At 40.1% G+C, this 6,541-nt stretch overlaps 1 pseudogene across 1 annotated transcript; it reads right to left on the bottom strand.

Moving 5' to 3' along the window:
- Window positions 1-1,503: 1,503 nt before the first annotated feature.
- LOC308256597 (translationally-controlled tumor protein-like) lies at window positions 1,504-2,803 on the bottom strand (annotated as a pseudogene). The gene is made up of 2 exons: window positions 2,299-2,803; window positions 1,504-1,589 (listed from the first exon to the last, which is right to left on the bottom strand). The product of its transcript is annotated as a translationally-controlled tumor protein-like (transcript).
- Between the last annotated feature and the right edge of the window lie 3,738 nt (window positions 2,804-6,541).

The following is a 6,541-nucleotide window of genomic DNA, read 5'->3' as shown; positions in this document are numbered from 1 at the left end:
TTCTTTTAAAAAATCACTGGCATAGCTCTGCTAGGAAAACACTAAGTGTTTTGGCTGTGGAAACTTGGTTTATGGAACAAATGGCCTATTTGTTGAGTGCCTACTATGTGACAAGTACATCATTTCATTTAATCTTCATCAGAACCCAATGATATGCATATACCACTTACAGGTGAGGAAACTGAAGTTCAGAGAGGGTAAGTCATCTAAAGTTACATAGCTACTATGTGGCAGAGTTAAAACCAAAACCAGGTCTGTCTGGGAAACTAGTATCTCTTCTCAATAAAGGCTTGTAGACAAAAAGACTCTCTCCACAGAAATTAAAGTTTGCAGGGCAAATCCTTCGGATTTTATGAGTCAAACCAATTTAAGAGTTACAGAAAGTGGGAAGAACGGAGACTTTGGTTGGTATTTTCAGAATTTCCTATAAATATCAATTGAGAAGTCTTGTGACACAAGAGCCAGTGACTAAGGGATTTGTCATGACTTAAACCAATTTGCTGGGAGCCAGAGGACCATGAGACAGGAAAACTTGGTGGACTGGCCTTGCATACCCATCTGTCTTTCTGCAGATGTCCAGATTCAAATGCTAAGTGGGATACTTAGGCAGTATTTGTAATAATAAAAGCTGAAAATAAGCCTTAGTGTGCATCAGAGAGGGAATGGTTAAATAAACTGCAGCCATACCTATGTAGACATGGAAAAAAATAATATCAAGTCCTATGTGCTGATGTAGAATGATCAACAGGACATATAGGTAGGTAAAAACAAACAAACAAACAAAAATAAAAAAAACCCAAAACAAGATTCAGACCGGTATATTTTTATGCTCTCATTTATGTTAAAAATACATATTAGAATGAATGATATTACAATCCTGTTTTTGTAGGTAAAAAATGTTTCAACAGTGGCAATTTTATATGGTTCCATCAAAAAAAATATATATATACATATATACCACACACACTAAAAGGTGTGCGATGCATCCTGGGCAGGTGACTGGGGACTAGAAGTCTGGGGTAAGAAGGACAGGAAATTTACTACCAAGAGCAAGTATCACTTTGTAAAATAAAAATAATAAAAAGAAAAACAAAATATACTTGACACCTTCAAACTGAGGTTATAGATTCCCCAATTTTTGACAGTTTATTGATCCAAATATTTAAAATTTGAGTCAGATTTTCATTAAATTCTGGTGTGACAGATGGGGTATATTTACTTTTCTATTTTGAGAACATTAAACAAAAAGGATCATTTAATCACTGTACTGGTGAGAACATGGCATGGATTGGAGATGGGAACAGATGTTTAAAAATGGAAGGGGGGAAGGCAACACTCACAGTTTTCTCTCTCCTTTCCGTATTCCTCTCCTGTGGTACAAACTTCTGTTGTTGTTCTTTTTTAATTTAAATTCATTTTATTTTTAGATGACCTACATGACAAGTTCTTCTTAAAAACAATGCCTCTGCTCCAAATAAATCAGGGTCAAAATAAATGAAGAGCTCAAGATACCATCAGCCCCCTTTGTGCTGGTCCTGGTGTGTGGATGAAAAGCAGCAGCCAGATATGATGACAGGTGATAGATCCAAATCACAAAATTTGTTAACAACGTTCCATTTCTTTTTTTATTTTTTTTCTTTTTATTTATTTATTTATTTTTTTAATTTGTTTTTTTTTAATTTATTTTTTTAAATTATTTGAAGTATTACAAATAGTAGTACATATGTCTCCTTTTTTCCCCCATTGACCTTCCCCCAGCCTCCCCTTCCCCCCAGTACATGCCTTTACCTGCCCCCCGCCCAGTGTTTTTTATCCATTGGTTATGTTTATATGCATGCATACAAGTCCTTTGGTTGATCTTCTACAGCTCCCCGCCCCCCAACCGCAACCTCCTCTGCCTTCCCGCTGTAGTTTGACAGTCTGTTCAATGCTTCTTTGCCTCTGAATCTATGTTTTTCCCCATTTCATTCCTTTAAAAAATCTTGCCTCTGCAGACTAGAAATAAACATATAATAACAAAAAATGTTTGAGTCCCAATTTCCATGTCCAACAGTTCTGAGTCTCCGTTTCAATGTCAAACAGTTCCTTAAGTGTACATGTCAGCAATGATATCTGGATGGTGGGCACATGGTGGCAATGCAGGTCCGACCCTCTCTGGTTTGGTCCTAGGCAACTTGCTGCATCGCACAGCTGCTGACTGCTAGCGTGACAAGGCGTCGTCAGCGTCTTCCATCTCTGGACTGTTTCTCCTCTTGTCTTCGTGGTTGGAGCAGACCTGTCAATTTCTCTCTGAACAACATTCCATTTCTAAACCACCCTTAAAGAAAATCATATATGGGGTCACCCCATTCTCATAGTAGTCCAGCAGAGCAACCAGGCCTTCTGGATTCATGTTTTCACCAATAAAGAACTGGTAGTTTTTGAAATTAGCAAGAATATGCTTCCTTTGTTCTATAGTCCCAGTCATAAAAGGTTCTGTTCTTTCTGGTCTCTGTTCTTCAAGTTTCCCTTCCATTGATTTCATGTAATCTCTGATGTAGTTCTTGTAGACTTCTTTATGAAGCTGATTTCCTGCAAATGACGGTTCAGGACCATATCACCAGTGATTACTATGCTTTCAGTACCTTCCCTCCAGGCCTTCAGCAGAGGCATTTCCACGAATAAGCAAGTCAACAATGTTACCCTTTGTCCTACTGACCATTTTCCCCTTCACCATCAGGCACAGGCCATCTGCAATCTCCTGGATCTTGTAGATGTCAGAGAACATCTCATCATGGCTGATGAGGTCACAGTAGGTGATCATGATGGCAGTTGGAAAAGATGACAGAAGTGGTGGTAGCAGGGACCCAGAACTTTGAGCAAGCGCCATGCCAAGCAGCACTTGGGAGGTGGGTGAAGGAGGGAGAGGAACCTCGGATTTTTTTAAAAGAGAAGATATGATACAAGATGACAGCAGATGTAGTAAGACTAACCACAATGGTCAAACAGGCCTCCACCTCATTGGGTCAGAGGAAAAAATATGGTTTAGATTCAGTGATTTTGTTAGATTATAAAGATGGCCAACTGTTAGGGTCAAAATGCCTGTGGCTCAATTTGTCAGTTAAACAAATTTAGCTTTTGAGAATATTTGGGAATCAAAGAGGGGATGTGATACTTTAACATAAACTAAAGTGATCTCAGAAGAATAGTTACCTCCATAGAGAATTCTAGCCCTAGAAAGAATAATATCTATGATGGATTAATTACAGGAATGGCCCTCATTTGTGTATGTCTCCTTATTATGCCTTTGGGGTTTTGTCACACTGACAATAGGCTTGGTCATGTAACTTGCTTTGGGCAATGGGACAGTAGCAAATGTAATGTAAGCAGAGACATGAAAAGCATTTCAGTACTGGCCCTTCTCTCATTGCTCTTGAGATCCTGCTGAGCTGCCATGTTGAATAAGCCTGGTAAAGGTTGAGAGACTACATGCATTGAGATGAGCCATCCCAGCTGAGTCATCTTACATCAGCCAGATCCCAGCAGACCTGGCAACTGACAGCAGACACATAAGTGTGCCCAGCCAACATCAACTGCGTCTAGTCCAAATAGGCAGAATCATCCAGCTGAGGCCACCACAAACTGCCATTTCTTAGGATAATGACTAAACAAAGGATGGTTGTTTTGAGCCATTATATTTTGGGCTATTTTATAATGTAGCAATATCTATATGCTACAACATCCTTGCTTTTTAATAGTTGATATAAAATATAAAAAATAATATACTTCTCCCCAACTAATCCAATCAACTCTTGAATATCTGAATAAATGGAGGATAAGGACATGGAAAATCAAAATGCACTAACAACCCCAAATTCTAAAATCTGTTGAAAAACTTTTGGAGATGGATGGTGATGATGGTGGCACAACAATATAGATATACTTAATGCCACTGAAATGTACACTTAACAATAGTTGCAGTGGTAAAGTTTATGTTATATATATTTGACCACAATAAAGAAAATAAAAACAATTATATTATCTGTTACTAGCTTCAACTTGATTCTTCATTCTGGCCTGAATCAAGTAAAATAATAATAATAATAAAGGACTTCTGTGGGTCTGATTTTACCCATTGTCCCTCCTTTGCCATGGGTACTAATGAGCAGTGAAAGGGAAAAGGCAGCAGCTGTGGGGGAGGGGGAGAAACAAGAGATCCGGATAATTAGTTTCTGGTTAATGAGTGAACTAGCACCAGGGGTCTACCATAGGTGAACACTTTTCTCTCCTGCAGTCTTTTGATCAGCCTGAATCATAATCAGCTAAGACATGCTGTGGCTCCTCAGTTATGCACATTCAATGCTTACTTCAGCTGTATACTCCAAAGTAATATGTGACCAACTCTAAAGATGTGTACTCTGCCTACTTCTAAAAATGAATTTGATGTGGTAGAAAGTCTACTATGGTAGAGATAGGAAGGGATGTTTGCATCAGGAGCTGGTGGTTAGATGTTTCTAGTACCCGCTTATATTCCCATGGCCTACCATAGAGGTATCCTGTGGAGAGAGTCTGAACATGCCAATGGCTTTCTGTGTCTTTCTAGGTGGGCAGCCTAGAGGTGCTAGGGAGTAAATGACCCCAGGAGTGACTTCTAACCTGTGAGGGACAGGAGATGGTGGATAGAGACTCAATTTCCTTGATCCTTAGTGGGACAGGTAGACATGGTTCGACACAGTCACTTGGAGGACCTCAGTTGCTCTTATTAATACCCACCAGTTTATTGTCATACTTCCTGTTAGTTCTTCCTTCCTTGTTTCACTTCCATGTCCCTTAACAGTGTTTCCTGGGATCACAAATAAGCCACTTGCATCCAGTAATTCATTTCAGTGTCTGGTTTTGGAAGGAGGGAATCCCAATACAACAGAGTCACCACAACTGGTATTGAGTAGACTCTTAGCTTCTTAGCAGGTAGGCTAAGGAAAACACAAACCATACTCATCAACAGAGCCAAGTCTGAACCATTAGTTATTAAGATATCCTCCTTTTTCAATTAATCATCTTGGCATTATAGGAACTACTCACTCCTCCTCCAGGTCACTGCCTAGGAAATCCTAGTCTTCTAACTGTAATGACTCCCATCCCCCACCCCCAACCACACCCCCCGGGTCAGGGCCCATTTTGGGCTCTAGAGCAGTTTGATAAGGGGTTATTAAGGATGGAAAGGTTAAGAAGGGTCCTGAGAGAAGACCAGCTTTCTCAACAAGAATGGTGTGAGAAGTCTTGAGAAGGGTCCCTCCTAGTTCATCCCACAGAGTGATAAGCAGAGATACTGTATTTCCTTAGAGTTGTCTGTGGAACCCAAATGTACAAGTTAGGGTATTTTTGGCAGTTAAAAACATATCCCAAAGTTATGTGAAACTCCACCCATCCAGATGTGAAATCTCTATCTCCTCCCCTCGAATTAAGGGCTCACCTTTGTGACTAAGCATGTGATGAATAGAATGTGATGAATGTAAGACTGTGTGACTTTTGAGGCTAGGCTAGAAAAGGCCTTGCCTTTTTCCTTTGTTTGTCTTGGAACATTCTCTCTGGGGCCTTAGGCTATCATGTAAGAGGGTCTGAGGTCTGACCTCACTACCCTGAGGCAATTAGATAGATAGATAGAGAGAGAGAGAGAGAGAGAGAGAGAGAGAGAGAGAGAGAGAAATACTTGGGGAGCCCCAGCTCTTCAAACTCCAGCTGTTGAGTTTTCTCAGCCCAGGTACTAGACATAGAAGTAAAAACACTTTTAAAACGACCCTAGCCCCAGCCACCATCTGACTACAACATATGAAAGACTCTGCCCTCCTTCACCTCCCACCTGAACTACCCAGCTGAGCCATATAGTATATCAGCTACCAGATTTGTGAGCCAAATCAATGCTCATTTTTCTCTTCAGTCACAATTTTAGGAAGGTTGGCTATACAGTAGTGATTTTTAACCCGTGTGCCACAGAATTTTTAAAGCATGCAATACCTGACTATTTAGTCAGGGGCACTGACCTCTTTTCCCTTAGATTGTCAAATAAAAAAATTACAGCAGCCAACACAACAATAGCATCAAAATTATACCTATTTTTGGTCAGATTGGCAAAAAAAAAAAATATTTTTTGGTGATTAGCAGAATTTTAGTAATTGGTCTATGTGTGCCATGAAATGAAACTGGTTGAAAATCACTGTTGTACCGCAATAGGTTTATTTGGTGGCAGGTAACAGAATATCCAACTAAAATGTGGGGCTTAGTGTTCTCACTGACATGAGGTCTGGAGGTAGGTTGTTCTGGGGTTTGTTAATTCAGCTGCTCTTTGAGGTTGGGGACCTGAATCAGAACATTTTGGCTTTCTCCTCACGATAGCAAGACAGCTGCTGCAAATCCAATTAGTGTTTTCTCACACAGGATCTAAAGGTGGGAAAGAAGGGACACTTTGCTCTCTGTGTCTTTCTTCTTATGAAAAACCTTTCCAAACTCCCTTCTTGGACTGCCCTTGGATCCCATTGGCTATGTCCTTGTTACAAGGAAGGAT

This window comes from Plecotus auritus (assembly GCF_963455305.1).
Source record: "Plecotus auritus genome assembly, chromosome: 8".
NCBI lineage: Eukaryota > Metazoa > Chordata > Mammalia > Chiroptera > Vespertilionidae > Plecotus > Plecotus auritus.
Note: the sequence above shows the minus strand (reverse complement) of the source record. Positions and strands in the feature narration are given on the sequence as shown.